Consider the following 17,141-nt stretch of genomic DNA (forward strand, 5'->3'; position numbering starts at 1 on the left):
AAGTACTAAAACACTTCTAATTGCCACTGTTGCTGCTGTAAAATGACTGATTAAACTGCATTCATATCATAATCTTTGTTGCTCCTGAAATGTCTAATTGACAGTCACATCAGTGACTCTGTGCCAAGAAAGGAAAGGAGTCTTCCCTTTTCTTTGTCTCAGGAATGTCTTGAATGGGAAAACCTGATGTTTTTTTGCTAGCAGTACTGGATACTGGCCTATAATTTTAATTATTGTTGCAATGCTATTTAGTGTCTCTGCTGAGACCCAGTGTGGGACTCCACAACAGATACCAGTTCCAAAGCATCAGCAGTACTGACAAGTTTTCATCAGGCATCAAAGTAAATGAGATTTGTAAGAAGAAGAGACATTTAATTTTATTTTATACTTTATGCAATTATTTTCTAGCAATTCATCATCACAAAGATCCTGGAAGTCAGCCTGACCCTTGTATGCATTCCTAAGGAAAGGATATAGCCAAAATCCCACCATTATGTTAAACCATAAATACTGGGGGCCATGGGCAACTACGGTTAATGAAGAACAGCTTAGTGATCCCAGGATTGGGTCTGTGTCCAGTTTTCCTTTGTCCTCATGTCTTCTTTAGGCTGAACACAGCTCAGCCTGACCCAGCGAACCCAACCCTCTTATACTATCATCATGTACAAACAGATTTGTAAAGCAGTACTTTAACTATGTGAAAAGCAGAGCTTGTGACAAAGAAGCAAAACAGACCATCAGGATCCAACCCTGGCTTCTTTGAAGTTGGGGGAACTGGGGATGTTTTCTGGCAGACAAAATACCACTCACCCTTCCTGTGTGAGTTATCCAAACTGCTGAGAAACTTGAGTGGCAGCTTCATGTTGTAAAAACCTAAAAAAAAAAAAAAGAAGTAAAAATAATAAAAGACCCAAATCCTGCTGGATTAAGCTGGGGCCAAACTTCTAAACTTTTGGGAACTAAGTCAGTATAAAAAATCAGCTAAAAAAGTCACAATGCTTTCCATCCCCAATCCTTGGATTCTGTTCTGGTTTATTCATTATTAGCTCAAGTTCTGTAGCTGCAACTTTATTATCATTCTCATTCCACAAGTAGTTTGCAGATGAAAAAATGCTGAACCTGTACCAGATGTGATCTGAAACTAAGAATAAAATAAATCTGGACCACCATGACATTGTAACAATGATTTTAGATATTGTAAGCCTTTTCCTGCATTATTGCATCTGACAGTATTATAACGTAAGTGGCTCTCTTGTCTTAAATTAAGGGTCTGCAAAGCTGAAAACCTATAGCACAAGATTGGTTAAGGGAATCCCAAACATTTAGAGAACCATCAGAAGGATAAGAAACCAGCACGAGCAACATCATTCCTTTTGTCTCCTTATATTTCATGATGCCAAAGATAACACTGGGAGAAATCAAGTTCTGTAGGATGCTGGAAAGAGGTACTGGCAAGGCAGAAGGAAATAAGGAATGGAAGGCCACAGCTCTTAGCACAGGTTTCTCTCAGTAAATACAGGGCAAATGCCTGTGGGTGCAGATCAGCCATATGTGTTTTGAAATGTGTGTGCTGTCACCTTGAGGAGTGAGAGTACAGGTGATGTGGACAGACATGTCCCTGGAAGGACAGAAGGCTTCTCATCCCACGGACATCTGAGGGGCTGTAAGGACAGAACACCGCCTCCCTGTACTTGGATGTGGGTATGGGTATGGACTGGAAAACAGCTGCATGGGTGCAGTATCAGTCTGCTCCTGTGGGTCAGCACCAAGGTAGGAGAGGGCTGTGGATGAATACTGGTACCATACCACTGGTTTACTATGTTTTTGAATCAGTGAGAAATACATTTAACACTTCAAAAAAGTAGTTCAGGCTTTGGGGTTGGTTTGGGTTTTTTTTTTAGGAAATGGTTTTGTGGAATTTTTCATGTGTCATTCTTCACTTTTGAGGGGAATTTCCTAGCTATAATATTAGCAAATGGTGGGCAGCAACTTGAATGAATGGAACAATGAGCTTAAGAGGAAATAGGGCTGTGGAGCCAGCCAATTTAATCTTCTCCATGTAAAATCTTGTAGGTAAGGAGGAGGAAACTCTAGCTGATGTCCATCTTTCATCAGCCATTTCTGTCATTTGAAGTTTCCTCAATGAGGATTAGAAGTTATAGAAGTATGGAACATTAATCATAACAGATTTGGTTATTAAACTGACCTCTATAATGTCTTTGGGTTTTTTTCTGCTTTCAGAACACCCAATTGCTTCATCTTGTGCTTTAAAAGCAACATGAAAATTACTCTTAAGAACAGGTTGTGTCTTTCACTATAGTTAGGCCTTTATAAAGAACACTGAAGTTTGTTTTGCTTCTTAAATAATTCTTCTTCTACTTCATTATTGCCTTAAAATTAGTAGAGATTTTGTATCTTGGTAATTTCTGGTTTTCCTAGATGATGGTGGGTAACTTTGAAGGTGTGTGCTATGATTTCTCTGATCACAGGTGTCAGGGTGGGAGTATTCAACCTCCAAAACCGCTAATGTCTTATACCAAACATCAGCAACTGAAATGAAACAACTGTTAAAACCAAAACCACCCAGAACTCCTGTGGAAGCCATCTTACTCCTCATCTCCACAGCTGTCAGTGGCTTGTCTCTTGTGATGTCCTGACTCATCAGCTCCAAGGCACCACAGATTTCTGGTCTAGCCAGGAGCTGGCTGAAGAAAGAAGCCTAAAGCAAGAAACAAACACATATCCTCAACAAGTTTCTCGTGAAGCCCAGACTGCATACATGCAACAGATTTCAGGCCTTCCTTGAATGTCACAAAGAAGCTAAAAAGGATACAAGCCCAGTTAAGAGAAAAATAATTCAAGTAATCTTTGTTTTATAAAGGGGGTAATTTCTAGATCATACCCAGGCTGTTTCATCCCATTTCCTACTTTTTTTTTTCTCTGTGTGTACATGGTAATACATGTTACTGTAATGACTACATCCACAGAATGGTTTGTACAATAGTCTGAGATCATATACATGTAAAATAGCTTAACTGAGAGAAGCCACAACAGGACTGTGTAAAACTTATGGCACCAGCCTCCCAGTACCATGCAGTAAGTGATGGTTCATGGGAATGTGTGGGATTGCTGTGGGGCTGCTGGTGGATTTTCTTGGATTTAGGTAGATGTGGTACATTTCTTATGGTGTGCTGGCCTTCAAACCTGTGGCTGAGCATCTTCACTATGGCCACAGTGCTGTTGTATCAGCCTGATTTATTGACTCAGTAATGATGAGTTCTCATCATTGTGGGAGAAACACATCAAACTGGGTCTTGCTGAAAGATCTCTCGCAAGACCTTGCATGGCTTAAAAATGATAACAAAATCCATAAACACTTGAGTGCTTCTGATTGCTAGTTTACTATCATCCTTGGCTGATTTGTACTTAAAGCTTTTCTCTAGAGCCACAGGAGCTCTAACTTTGAAAGTCAGGATGGCCACAGAACCACTTGCCCCAGGAGCTAGCAAAATGGCAGGGAGGCAGAAAATGGGCAAATCTGGGGCTCAGACTGTAGTGACGAGGCTTCAGTGAGGGGCTTCATCAGCCAAGAGACTCTCACATTGAAGGAGTTGAATTTATAGCTCAGTGAAATGCTGAATCACTCAACTGGCAAAGCTGAAGTTACTCTTCTGATAAAATATGTTATCTCTGCTGTTCTCTGTGACTTGTCCTAGAGAAATACAGTGCACAGCTTATTCTTCATCAAAAGTAATTAATGCAAAATCAATTGTATGACGCAATATTTGCCACAAAAAAACTTTATGACAAACTGATTTTGAAAGTAATTTACAACAGATACATTTTGGGAAGAGTATTTTATGGCAAGCCCTGGAATATAAAACTGTGGTGACTCTATTAAAGCCAACATTTACACATTAGTAAACCTTAAAATAGTCCATGTCCTAGATTTTAGAATAATCTACAAATGGGCTATTTTTCAACTTACAGACTTCAGAAACTATTCAGAGAGATCCAAAGGAGAATTTAATGTGCCAATAGAATTTTCTAAAGGAACTGCTTTAAAAATGGTTAGAACATAATGTAATGGTTTTATCTAACATTTTCACCTAATGGTTTGGTTTTCTATGACTAAGAGTTTGGGACAGAGACATCTTATTATTCATATATTAGAAAATAATTTCACTCCTATTTTAAATGCATATGTCTGTGCAAACCTAAATGCTTGGCTGCCTTTTGAGTATTTGTCATGAAATCCATAAATCTTTCAAATTTTAAGTCCATTTGTGATTAGATTCATTTGTCACATTAGACAATGTTTCTTCTAAAACAATCATTAGCGGAACATTAAATGACAACATCCACATGATGATCTGCAGATTGCAGAGGCAAGACACAAAAAGGTATTACTAAATCAACTTTCAATCTGCCCAAATTTATAAGATTTTTAAACTGCCAAAATTTAAAAATAGTATACTGCTATTGCCATGAACATAATCAAAAAGAAAAAGGATCAGTAAATCCAAGGAATAAGAGATGCTGCATTAGCAGATTCATATGGCTGCAATGTACCTTCTACCTTTGTTTTGCTGCAGTCTAGTAGGCAGATTTCACAGCAGTAAATCTCTGTAATGTCCCATTTTTTTACCTTAACCCCACTTTTCATATGAAGGCCTCAGTAGAGGGTAAATATGACCAAACCGTCATATTGTTAGTACCAATAAATAGAAAACCAATAGTTGTGGTTTAAGCTCAGCCATAAATCATGCAGTCGCTCTCTCACTCTCCCCCTTTTATTTCCCCCACTCCCAGAGGGATGGGAAGGAGAACTGAAAGAATGTAATTCCCACGGGTTGAGATAAGAACAGTTTAATAACCAAGGTATAACAAAAATCACTACTGCTACTACCAATAATAATAACAATGGTAAAAGAAATAACAAGTGAAGAGAATATGACACCTCACCACCCCCTGACTGAGCACTGACTGATACCTAGTCCAGCTCCGCAGAGAACTAGCCCTTCCGGGTAACTCCCAGTTACATCCTGGGCATGATGTGCTGTGGTATGGAATACCTCTTTGGTCAGTTCATGTCAGGTGCCCTGTCTCTGCTTCCTCCCAGCTTCCCCTCCTCCCTGGCAGAGCATGAGACTCAGAAAGTCCTTGGTCAGACTAAACATTTGAGCAGTAACTAAAAACATCGGTGTTATCAGCGCTGTTCCCAGGCCGAAAGTCAAAAACACAGCACTGCACCAGCTACTAAGAAGAAAAAATGACCTCTCCTGCTGAACCCAGGACAGTAATGAAACCCCGAAAGAACGATGTTGATTTTCTTGCACTGTATAAGCTCTTCAATGAATGCATTTGTAAATTTTCAGAAAACTTACCTAGAAAACTTACAAAAATACCTAGATTCCTGATATAAGGCAGGAATTCCTGTTAATAAGGTTAGATTCCTGCTATAAGCACATATCTCAATGCAACCTTCAATGGAGGAACATGTTGGTGTTTTCATATTAAACACCTCCAAATTGCCTTCAAAACTGTATTTGTTATCGTCTCTTAGAAATTAATTGAACCAGATGAATAATATGAAAAATCTTGTTTTTTTTTTCAGCACATTATGACTACTAACTATAAAGGAATGGTGCAAAATTTGAATAGCTAAATGAGCTCATCTAGTTTTAATGCTCAAATATTACACATGAACATTCTAGTCATTCTATTTCTTCTGGATGATGGAAAATTGCACCATTTGGCAACTACAGTCTGATACTTAGGGTGAGTCGATGTCCATAATTTCTATGAATTAGTTTAGTCTTACTAGTGTCATCACTACAGAGGTAGTGCAATTTTTATTCCCTTAGGTTTCTTTTTCTTGAGCTAGCTTCAGTCAAATTGAATTACATTGTGAACTGACTTTCAAATTGTGTCTGAATTGTTCATTCATTTGTCTGACAAAGCTGAGTTTATAATTCACGCCACTGGTAAAAACTGACCTGCTCAGCAACTTTATTGTGTGTGGACTTGACTATGACTAGAAATTACATTTCGGTGATGACATCAGCTAACTTTGCTATAAATAACATCCATTTGTTTATTTTCTTTTAATACCAAAAGGAAAATTGTTGTCATTGGTTGCCTGAACACCAATAATCGGAGCTTTTTTAAAGGATTGTAGATTAACAATAAGAAGTAAAATGTTGACAAATAGAATCAGTGTGGGATTCAATAACTTCGGCATATTTGAACATGAACAACCACATAACCTCACCGCAAAACTACTGACAGCATTTTCTGCATTAAACTTCTATGCTAAAGTAAACCTTTACAGCCCATTTACAGGAAAGGGACACAGAGATCCACACCAAATTCTGCTGTTCTCTCCTACTGCTCTCCTACCTGATCTTGGGCAACCCATGCAGTCTCTGCCTTATCTCTTAAGAGTAATAAATACTTTCAGCTTTCCCTCACTCTCTGTCTATTATACTCAAACTCAAAAGTAATGGCTACTTTTTACTACTCCTAAAAATTTCAGTTTCAGGAAGTCTCTAGGTGATTTACCATGATCAAATTAGCTCAAATACCTTACATTTCCCCTCTTGTTTTTCCTTATGTGTCACATTGTATGGTTTTACAACCATATTTACTGTTTTCATATTGCAGCATTTGATCATGTGCACGGTAGCAGGGCTGGTTGGTGACCATTTCCTGATCATCTTCTTAATTTGGCTACAGTGATCCATTCATTATATTTAATTATCAAACACAAGGTTAAGCACATTATATAGACATTTTAGGCATGAGACTTGCAAGGTTAATGCAAGTACAGCAATAACTGCTCTTTGAATATAATTATACTTTCTCAGCTACATATTTTTTTTTCTAAATATCAGGGTTATGCTATGGAAAATGTTACTTCCCATCAGGTCTTGTTATTGGATTTCTTGAGCTTAATGCTCTTAAAACCAAAATACAATCGACAAAAGATGTCATGTCTTGGGAAACTGTTACCAGAGATACTTTGTTTAGTAAATTAATGATCAGCAGTGACATATTGCTAGCACATTAAGTGCAGCGTAAGACTGCTCTGCAAAACTGTCCTAGAAACAGTTTGAAACTAAGTGAACAGTTTTTCATGAGTTCAAAAGTTAAATGTGTCTGTAAAATTTGATTCCCTTTGCAGTCTTGCATACTAGAGAGACAGTGAACAGCGCAGGGCCAACAAATACATATCAAAGACATATACATATATTTTTTGCATCACACAGTGTTTTGTTTGCTCATGTGGCTCCTGAAGACAGACGCTTTACCTAGGGAATATATCAGCTTGGTGCAGAGTCAGGAAGAAAGATCAAACTTCACTACTGCAGTTTCTAAAAATAACCTCATTACAACTAGCAACAAACTAATATTAAAGACCTTGTTGTTCTGTCTACAGTCAGGTAAATGCATATCTGAAGTTCATCTGTGGCATGCCACCTGGTAACTCCCAATGATGTTAAACATGCCACATCATTGTCATTTAAAAATAATTAAAGTGAAGGCAGGGGATTTAGTTAGCTGCAAAATAAATAACAATAAACTTCCTAAAATCCTTTAGTGTAGTCACCTGAAAATTATTAACATCAGTTGCAAGCAATAAGGAGGTGGGAGGCATAAGCCAGTCTCCTTTTGAAACAAATTCATGACCTTATATTCACTTAAAGTTAGCTTTAAAATATACTACATCCAGGAAGCCTTCCAAAGATAGAAACAACTCCTATTTAAAAAGCTTCATATAAAAAAGTGAAAATAATAAAAGAATTGCAGTAATTGATAGCATTTAACCTGTATATCTTTTACTCTTTTCTCTTTTTTACTTTCCCTCTTATTTGCAGTACTTTGGAAGGTGAGGAAAAAAATCAGTGTGAAGTTGTCTGGCATTATCTAGGTGCTTTGCAACATTACATTTTCCCTAGAATGACTACAATCCCTGTTTAGTGAAGAAAAATTTCAATCAAGCAGAAACTGACTAAGCTGAAGGGTCACCAGATATTCTCTAGACACCTGTCCAGCCTTGGGCCTGTCCTGTACAATATTTCTATCAGTGGCTGTGACACATACATGAGGAATCTGCCAATAGTAAAAAGTTGAGAGGCGCTATCAATACTGAAGCGAATCTGAATATCCATCAGAAAGAAAGTACCAAATAACTGAAAGTACTGGAATCCAAACCAAACCCAATTTCATCATGCAAAAGTGTCCTGCCTTAGGGAAACCATCAGAGGAACTTCTGCTATGTATTGAACTCAACTGAAAATGTCTGACAAAAAGGAAGATCAGGAGGTACCAGTAAATACCAGGACTATTAGAAGACAACTAAGTTATGCAGAGATGGGAAAAGTAAATGTAAACGATGCATTCACAGAAGTACTTCAAAGAGTGAAAGTTTTACTATGATAGAGGAGACCTGCTCTGCAACACAGCACCCAGCTCTAGTCAGCTGTGTCAAGAGAAAGTGTGAGGAAGGGCTAATAGGAAGGTGAAGGGAGCAGGGAGTTGATCTTACCAGAAAACACAGTTGGTGCAGTTCCTGGAGGTGGCCTGAAGAAGCACAGCTTTGACCATCTGCTGAACTGATCTTGCTCACTAAACCAGCAGAAAATTGGTGGGTTATTTTTCTGCCAGTTTAATCGGCTAAATTGAAAGGCCACACAAGAGCCAGAAGAACTGGTTGCACAGGAAACATACTTAAGGTCAGGAGAGAGAGGAAGGGGAGGAGAAGAAAATCAGGGATCATCCCTTTCAATGGCAAGAGGCCAATAGATTGACTCATCTTGTTTTTGGCAACCTCACCAAACCCAGCAGAGCAAGTCGTGCTCCACCTAGCAAAACTCGATGGGGCAGAAAGAAGATTTTGGCTGTCAACACTCAACCAGATAAGCCAGAGGCCAATGCTGTTGCAAGAACAAATGGATATAAACTGGTCATGAACAGAGTTGAGCTACATATTAGAAGCCCTTCCGAGTAACTCCCAGTTTACATCCTGGGCATGATATGGTGTGGTATGGAATACATCTTTAGTCAGTTTGGGTCAGGTGTCCTATCTCTGCTTCCTCCTGGCTTCCCCTCCTCCCTGGCAGAGCATGAGACTCAGAAAGTCCTTAGTCAGACTAAACATTTGAGCAGTAACTAAAAACATTGGCATTATCAGCGCTGTTCCCAGGCCGAAAGTCAAAAACACAGCACTGCACCAGCTACTAAGAGGGAGAAAAATGACTGCTATTGCTGAACCCAGGATAGGCAATCAATAAACACCCAAGTAAAAAACTTAAAACAAAGAGAAAGTGTTACTTTTTTGCCCAAAAAGCATTTAGAGGCATGCAGCAACAGGATTTTGCTTTTGGAGCATGTTACAGAAGCCACTAAGGATAAGTGGACTCAAACAGGGATTGGCTGAATACCTGAAGGAATACCTGAAGAAAACCACCAGTTTCTACTCCAGCCAAGTGTTCCTAGGATGGAGTTCCAGAAATTTATGCAAAGTATTATATGTGTGGAGCCTGTGGTAGCAGGGGACTGAAGCGCATGACACGGGATGCCTTTCAAGTCCTACCTACAAAGTATATGGATCATTGCAGAGGCAAATTGATCAAATTCCATGTGCTCTACTCCACAGGAGACCAAACCAGTTTTTTTATCTGCCAAAAATATTTATTTGCTTAAGACTAGGGTACCAAGTAGTGAAAAGCAAGCAATGTTTATAGGCAAGTTTCCATTTCTCAGTTAAAAGTATTTTGTTTTGATTCTCCACCATCAATCACTGTTATTGATTTCAATTGCTATACGGATTAAGTGGTAAGCGCAGAAAATGGAACTGATGAAAGTTAGTACATAACTCATACAAAACACAGTTTAGAAGTTATTTCCATTGACTCACATAATTTATTTTTTAAATTACAGGTTTGTGCTCTGTAGATGCATAATACAGAAAATTTAGCAACTGGTCATAGCTGTGTTGGAGAGTTTCATAAAATATTTTATTGCCAATCTTAAATATTAAAAAGTTGTGACTAAGACCTTGCTAATCATCATACATCCTTAAAAAAATACATTTTTTTAAAGGATTCAAGAAAATTCTGACTGCATTATAGTCAATGACAAGCCTTTTGTGAAGGTAATGATGAAACCCATACGGGATTAATTTTAATCGCCTTTTGTTTTTTATGAGCCTTCAGGACTCACCTACTTGCCATTTCCAGTCTCTGTAACCAGAAAATTAATTTTCCTCTTTAACTGACTGCTGGATTTTTTCTATAGTCTCATAACTCCAGAAGCTAAGGCAATAGGAGAAGGACAAGTTATCATAAGGTTTGTGCTGTAACTACATCAGCTGCAGAACAAATGTTTCTTTTAAACACATCCTGCAGGAAGAGGGTAGAGTGTCTCACAGGGAGATGTGATGAACTTGGCCTCAGGATGGAGGGCTGGGAGTGTGGCCCAGGCAGCTCTGAGAAGGTGAAAGTACCAAGCTGGGAGGGAGAGTGGAATGCAGATCCCATGAAGCTGATGTTGCCACTGTACCTCAGGGTACAGATGGCTTGGGACAATGCTGTCTACTTTTGGGACTGCGCACGCCCTTCCTCGTTGCTGCTGCTTTTTATGCCCTGTGTCCTCCTGCAGAGGCAGGAGCTGCTGTTTTCCATGTGGCATAGGCAAGTGTGTCCTGATAGCAGAGCTGCTGTCCTGCCCTTGACAGCTATTGACTTCCTCCGTGCTTGGTGTCAGCCCGGCTTGCTGGGCTTCATGTGGGACGGAGGGAAGCAGAAGTCTACCCTTGGAAAATACTGAATTATCAGGACACTTATGTTCAGATCAAGCTTGACACTTCAAACAATGCCAGTGGACTTAATGTTATTTTATAGAAGATGGATTTATTTTCTGCTGATGTTAGCTGACTTTATCTTTTAAACTTCAATAACTGTTCATTGCTGCTTAAAACTCCTGGGAGCTGCTTCACACAATGATAGTGGAATAGTGAAGATCTTTCTTAAGGCTGGAAAAAAGAATGGAAATAGCTGGAAATATCTGCTTGCAGATAAGAACTCAGACTAAGGAGGGGAAAAAAAAAGAATGGCAGGAGGGGGCCAAGAGGAACAGAAGTGTTTTAAGCTAAAAATAAACCTCAGCTCTCCAACTTAAATATATAAAGCTGTCTATTAAAAAATAGTACCAGCTTACATCTCTACAGTGCCAAATAATTAATGACTTTTAATAACCCTAATAAATTTGGATTTCATCAAAACCTTGTTGCATATCATTGACTGTTTCAAGCAAGGACTATAAGCTCTTAAGGGAGACTAGCACCTGTATTATGCTGACATCTTTCCCAGGTACATCAATTATAATTAAAGAGTAATAAGAATGCCAGGATGGACTTCTCAGGCACTTTGATGCAGGAGCCCCACCATTTAAAATTAAATAAATTAATTGTAACTACTGTACATTTGTGATCTCTCAGATAGCGTACAAACTAATTCATTGCTTTTTGCAGTCATGCCAGTCTTTGTTAATTAAGGTTTGTGATTTATTCAATTTGAAGAGGGATGTATCAGAGTGCCCCAAACTGGACAGATAAAAGGTCACTAGTTCATACTGTTCAAGACAATTTGGAATCTGATAATGAAAAATGTGTCTAGGCGCCTGACAAAAACTGATAAGAAAAATGGGCTCTAATTGTTTAAAGGAAAGCTCCTTATTTTGTTCAATCCAGCCATCTGAAAGTTCATATGTTAAGAAGCTCTTCTCACTCTGAAGTGGCTTTGAAATACGTTTGAAGATAAAAGGCTTTTTAAAAATTATTGTTGGCATTGCTTAGGAGAGGAGGGAGCCACATTGCTGCCATCATTTGGGAGACTTCATTCCTTTTTTCTCTTTCCATATATAGCAGCCAGCATCACAGTCTCTCAGTGAGAATCAAATATTAATGAATATATTCCTCCAAAAATAGAGGTAGGGGTATCTCTGCTTTACAAATGTGAAAGAGAGGCAAGGAGTATGGGATTGATATGACTAAGTCATCATGGCTTAGAAAGGACTTCGCTTTGTCATCAGAAAGATCTCAGCAATTGAGCAGTAACACTGCTCATGGACAGTCATTTTAAAGTCAATGTTGATGAGTCACAACACTGACGTTAAAGGGAATCCAGAGCAACCAGGTCATATGTAAATCACTGCATTATAGCCATTAGTTAGGTGAACTGAATCACAGAATCAGAGAAGAGTTGAGGTTGGAAGGAACCTGTGGACTTAGACAAAACCCTCTGCACAAAATCAGGCAAAAGCTTGCTCAGCACCGTGTGCAGTGTACGTTTGAACATCCCCAAGTACGGATGTTTTACAAGGTTCCATCCAGTGTTCGACCACCATCACCATGAAATTTCCTTCCTAATATCTAGTTAAAAATAACCTAAAAATCCCTTGTTGCAACTTGTGTCCACTGCCTCTTGATTGCAACTTGTGACCATTGCCTCAAGAGGAGTGTGGTTCTACCTTCCCTCTACACTTTCATTAGAAAAACTGCAGTAAGGTCTCCCCTACAGCTCATCTCAAAGCTGAACAAACCCAATTCTTTCAATTCCTCTTTGTATCATACAGCCCTGTTCCTCATTCATCATCTTGTTGGTCCTCTGATGGATGTGCTCCAGTATTTCAGTGTCTTTCCTGCCCTGAGGAGCCAAAAGTTGTATGAAGCTCTGCAGATGCAGTCTCATAAGTGCTAAACAAAGCTAAGTCACTTAATCAAGCTGCTGGCTACTCTCTAGTTAATACAGCCTGTTATTTGGTTGGCTTACTTTGCTGCAAGGCTTACTTTACTGCTGACCCATGGTCAACTTTTGCCTAGGCGAAGCACAAGTTCTTCTCTGAAAAATACAAAAATGTCTTTTAGCTAGCTTACTTGATCATGATTACAAGATTAGCGAAGTGTCAGGCATTTAAAATACATCTCCTAAATCCAAATTTACTGGCAGAGATGAAAAGATAAATGTAATTTCTGTATTTACTAAAGTAAAATAGGAATTATTCAACAGTCCCTGGCACTTGTCTGAACATCCTTCTGTGACATTAGTAATAATCCTGAACAATTCTATTGCTGATTTGTCATTTAGGTTTTAATGTCTGTTTAGAAGTCTCTGAGCATCATTGTTTCTTTATTGATGAAGGATAGATTTCTTCTTTACTGTGGGGTTTGTCTTCAGCCACATGGAGGATGAACTCACCCTGGCTGACTTCAGCCATTCATATGGCAGGTGCCTAATCCCATAATGAACTTTCAGACAATAAACACATCCAGTAAACACATCCAGTGAGCTGAACCCATTCATAAGAGAGAAGCTTAGAAGAGGAAGGACATGTGTATGTGTGTTGACAGGTCTAGATGAAGACGTTAGACTTCATGTCTAATATTCAGACAGCCAAAATTAGATTATTACACCAATTTCGGTTATAAAGAAATGTAATAGTAGGTAGTAATAAAATTCAGGAACTTTATTCTACAGCAGTATAAATTGCTTTCCCCTACTGAATTCTGTGTAACTGTGTTTATTTTTATCAAGGGTAAAGCTAAATTAATGGATCTGAGCCATGCAAAATCTAAGATTGTGCAAGAATCTGTACAGCTCATTGAAGACTAAACTAATATACCTATGCAGAAAATTAGTCTGAGTAACTTGAATGATGCACAGATGTAAATCAGAACAATCTTCTAGGATTCCATGGTGTCCCTGCAGCAAATTCTCCAGAGTAATTTTAAATATCAGTATACTATTATTTCCTCTAAGCTATCTGAATTGATTTCTGTTGTGTGTAGGTCTTCTTTTTAACTCCTTGCTTTGTCTTAATTATTTTCCACACAATCATTATTTGTGCCACTTAAATAATTTCTATATTACCATTTCCATATACTCATATGCCAACTCATATACATGTAAGTGTGAATGTTTATCTGTGTGTTTTTTCTTGATCACAAGGAAGTTCAGGAGACCTAAACCAAAGAAATAATCTGATCTGGGCTTCCTCAAATCACATAGAAGATTTTACTTCAATAAGGCTCTTGTTTACATGGGCACCAAAGGAAGGTGAAAATGTTCCAGTTTAAATAGGAAATGAAGTGGAACACATTTTAACATCAGCTGGATGTGTACTGGCTCGTAGCACACACGTTTCTGTCTGCATAAAATCAGCATGTCGGAATTTGCTTGGAATGGCAATTTTTACAATGCTTATATATAGTGATATTGAAGGTGAGCCAGAGATAACAAGGTAAATATGAAGTTATATTTGTGCTCACTTGAGAGCAATTTTTCATTGCAATTGGGCTTTCAAAGGGATATAAGGATCCTGAATGTTCCATTCCTATTAAATTGATATTTAAGTTTTTAGGCAGACTTGGAAAAGAACATCTTAATCCTTATTATTTTTCAGCTGAACACCTTTGCAGCACTAGTACTGGAATTAAATGTTTATAATTTTTAACCCCATAAAACAAACTAGGATTTATGGTTCACTAACACTTGCCAGGTAACATAGTAACGTTTCACAATTATAGCTATAAAACTAAAATAAGCCCTTACCCCACACTCCTCCAAAGACTGGATGCCTAAAATAAATGACCTTGATCAATCAGAAGCTGTAAATGAAATGTAGGAATCTCTGGAGGTAAAGTTTGCTATGTAGATCTTACAAAGGACCTGAGACCATAGGGTAATAACTTTTTTATCTTAGAAATTATAAATATAAGGTTCCTTAGTCTCTTCAGCTTAACATCTCTGTAGAGGAATAAGATGTTAATATTAAGAAAGGTACCACTTGTTTGCCTGTTTTACAGATCTGAGAGCATGGACTGCACATAACCCTAGATATTCACAGATTTCTAACTGAATCACCTAAAATCTGATTAAATCAAGCCAACGAAACATGGAACAATCACCCCAGACTGGAATCCAAATGCACCACTGTAGTTTGCTGATCTGATTAGCACTGTAGTACAGGATGGAGCCTGTCCATTTTTCAAAGCTGGGCCAAAGCCTTGAACAGTTGTTTGTAGATGAGGCTTTAGGTCTCAATAGTTCCTACAATTATTGCTGAATCTGGCCTTGGCTCAGGAATAACTTGTTGTATTGAAAAGATTTACTACCCTAACTATATCTGTATCTCAATTTAATGAAAATGTTAAGGATAATTTGATGGTCTCTTGCCAGTGTAATTTTAAATAAAATGTCTTCATTCCTTGGCAGTGTCTGTTGGCACTCTGGTTTAACTAAAGGAAGTGCTTAAGTGAAGTGCTTTTTATGTTACAGCCTTGCCAGTATCTTCTCTGATAGAACAGATTAAATTTTCAGTGTTTCACCCAGAGTAAATAAATTTAACAAAAAATAAATCACCTTCCACTGTAAGTCTATATGATAGCAAACCTTACTAAAGCATTACTAGAAATCACATATTGGCCTATCACAGCATTTGGACTAATCTCAAGCCTCATCTCCTGTAAATTAAAGTATTTCTAACTTATTTACTGTTCATTTATTATGCACTTCTGTAAAAATGTTTCTGCATCTTGGGAAGTAATGTAGCACATAATAAGATATTGCCAGTGCATCTTAGAATTTCATCTGAGTTCAGCAAGTCAGCATAAAAGTTTAGGACACTTTATTATAATTGCATAGGGAACGGAAAGTAATGGTAAGATGGTGACAATTTGGCCATCATTCCTTACAGAACTGAGCAATTGCCAAATATACTCTTGATTGCCTACCCTGTCTAAATCAGGAATATAAGCACAGAATGGGGCCAGAAGGACAATACGTCAGAAGTTAAATTGTTTGGGGATTAGTCTGAGAATAAAAAAGACTGTAGATACAAAATAGTTCTTAAAGGGTAAACCAGCATATATAGTACTTATTTTCTTTTTAAATTTTAAATGCCATTGATTTAGTACATAGGGAGAGTGTGTACAAAAACTGTAAGATCTCCTTGACACAGGCAGATTGTGCTGCTACTTACATTAAGGCACCAGTAGCTCCATAATTTTAAAAGTTCTTAGGTTACCTCAGTTATGTTATCCTTACCACCCAACACAATATAAATGTGAGATCTTCATCACTGTTGGGAAGGAATTATTTTCTCTTATTATTACTACCCAACAAATCTTCTTTCTTCTCTTCAATACCAAGGTGCCAACAAGCTACATTTAGAAGATGGCTTTGAATCGAGTCACTCGTAGTGAAAAAGGAAAATTAAGACTTTACTTAGTTATGTACCACAGTTCTTTTCCTGTCCTTTGGTACTAAGATGCAGGCCCAGGAGAGAATCTTTCGACAAGTTTCTCTGTAATGTGGATTGACTCACACTTCACCCATGTTTCTGAGAAATGTGACTGTGTTGCTGTTTTAATTTCGATGGTGTGCATTTACAAGAAAATAAAGGTATGTGCACGCTCTTGAAAAACTTGATTGTGGATAGTGAAAGAAATGTTGAGTAATGACGTCTTTTTAAAAGGCTGCATCTGATGAACAACTAGACTTCTGCACTCCAGCTAGAAGCAAAGTATACATATGCCTGTGGTGGGAAAAAGGAACAATCAAAAGGCAGAGAACTGTGATGAGAATGCAAAAAATTTTGTGGAATGTACAATAAGAAGATAAGAAAGATGAAAAACTGCGCACAGAGCCAACCCATTGTAGCAGGTAAGGCCGGTGGGTGTAAACACGTATAGAAGATCCATATTCATAGATCCTTGAGTATGTGTTTGCCACGGCCATGAATGCACTGACAGGACTTAATCACCTTGAATAGCTTCACCTGGACCCATATTTGAGCACTGCTCATTGGTTCATCTGAACTCAGGTATACCTGTCTCCTCCCTGGATGGACCTGGGAGCTACATTATGGCATTGTCTTCTGCTCATGGCTGGACCCTCTGGACTCATTCCTTCTCCCTGCCTGTGGCTGTTGGTGGACCCTCTAACTGCTGCTGAGCTCTGCTCACTGTGTCTGGATTCTGTGGGATTACATCTTGACCCGGGAGTGTATGGCCTACACTGGGGTCAAACCCAGCATGCATTCATCTTCCTTCACAGATCAGGCCCGATCTTGCTCCT

General features: G+C 38.4%; 1 long non-coding RNA gene across 1 annotated transcript; it reads right to left on the bottom strand.

The window, feature by feature from the left end:
• Positions 1-400: 400 nt before the first annotated feature.
• LOC115945319 (uncharacterized) lies at positions 401-8,732 on the bottom strand. Its single transcript, XR_004079678.2, has 3 exons — positions 8,552-8,732; positions 2,611-2,719; positions 401-873 (listed from the first exon to the last, which is right to left on the bottom strand). It is a non-coding gene; the product is annotated as an uncharacterized lncRNA (long non-coding RNA).
• Between the last annotated feature and the right edge of the window lie 8,409 nt (positions 8,733-17,141).

The sequence above is a fragment of the Melopsittacus undulatus genome, chromosome 1 (assembly GCF_012275295.1).
Source record: "Melopsittacus undulatus isolate bMelUnd1 chromosome 1, bMelUnd1.mat.Z, whole genome shotgun sequence".
In the NCBI taxonomy this organism is placed as follows: Eukaryota; Metazoa; Chordata; class Aves; order Psittaciformes; family Psittaculidae; genus Melopsittacus; species Melopsittacus undulatus.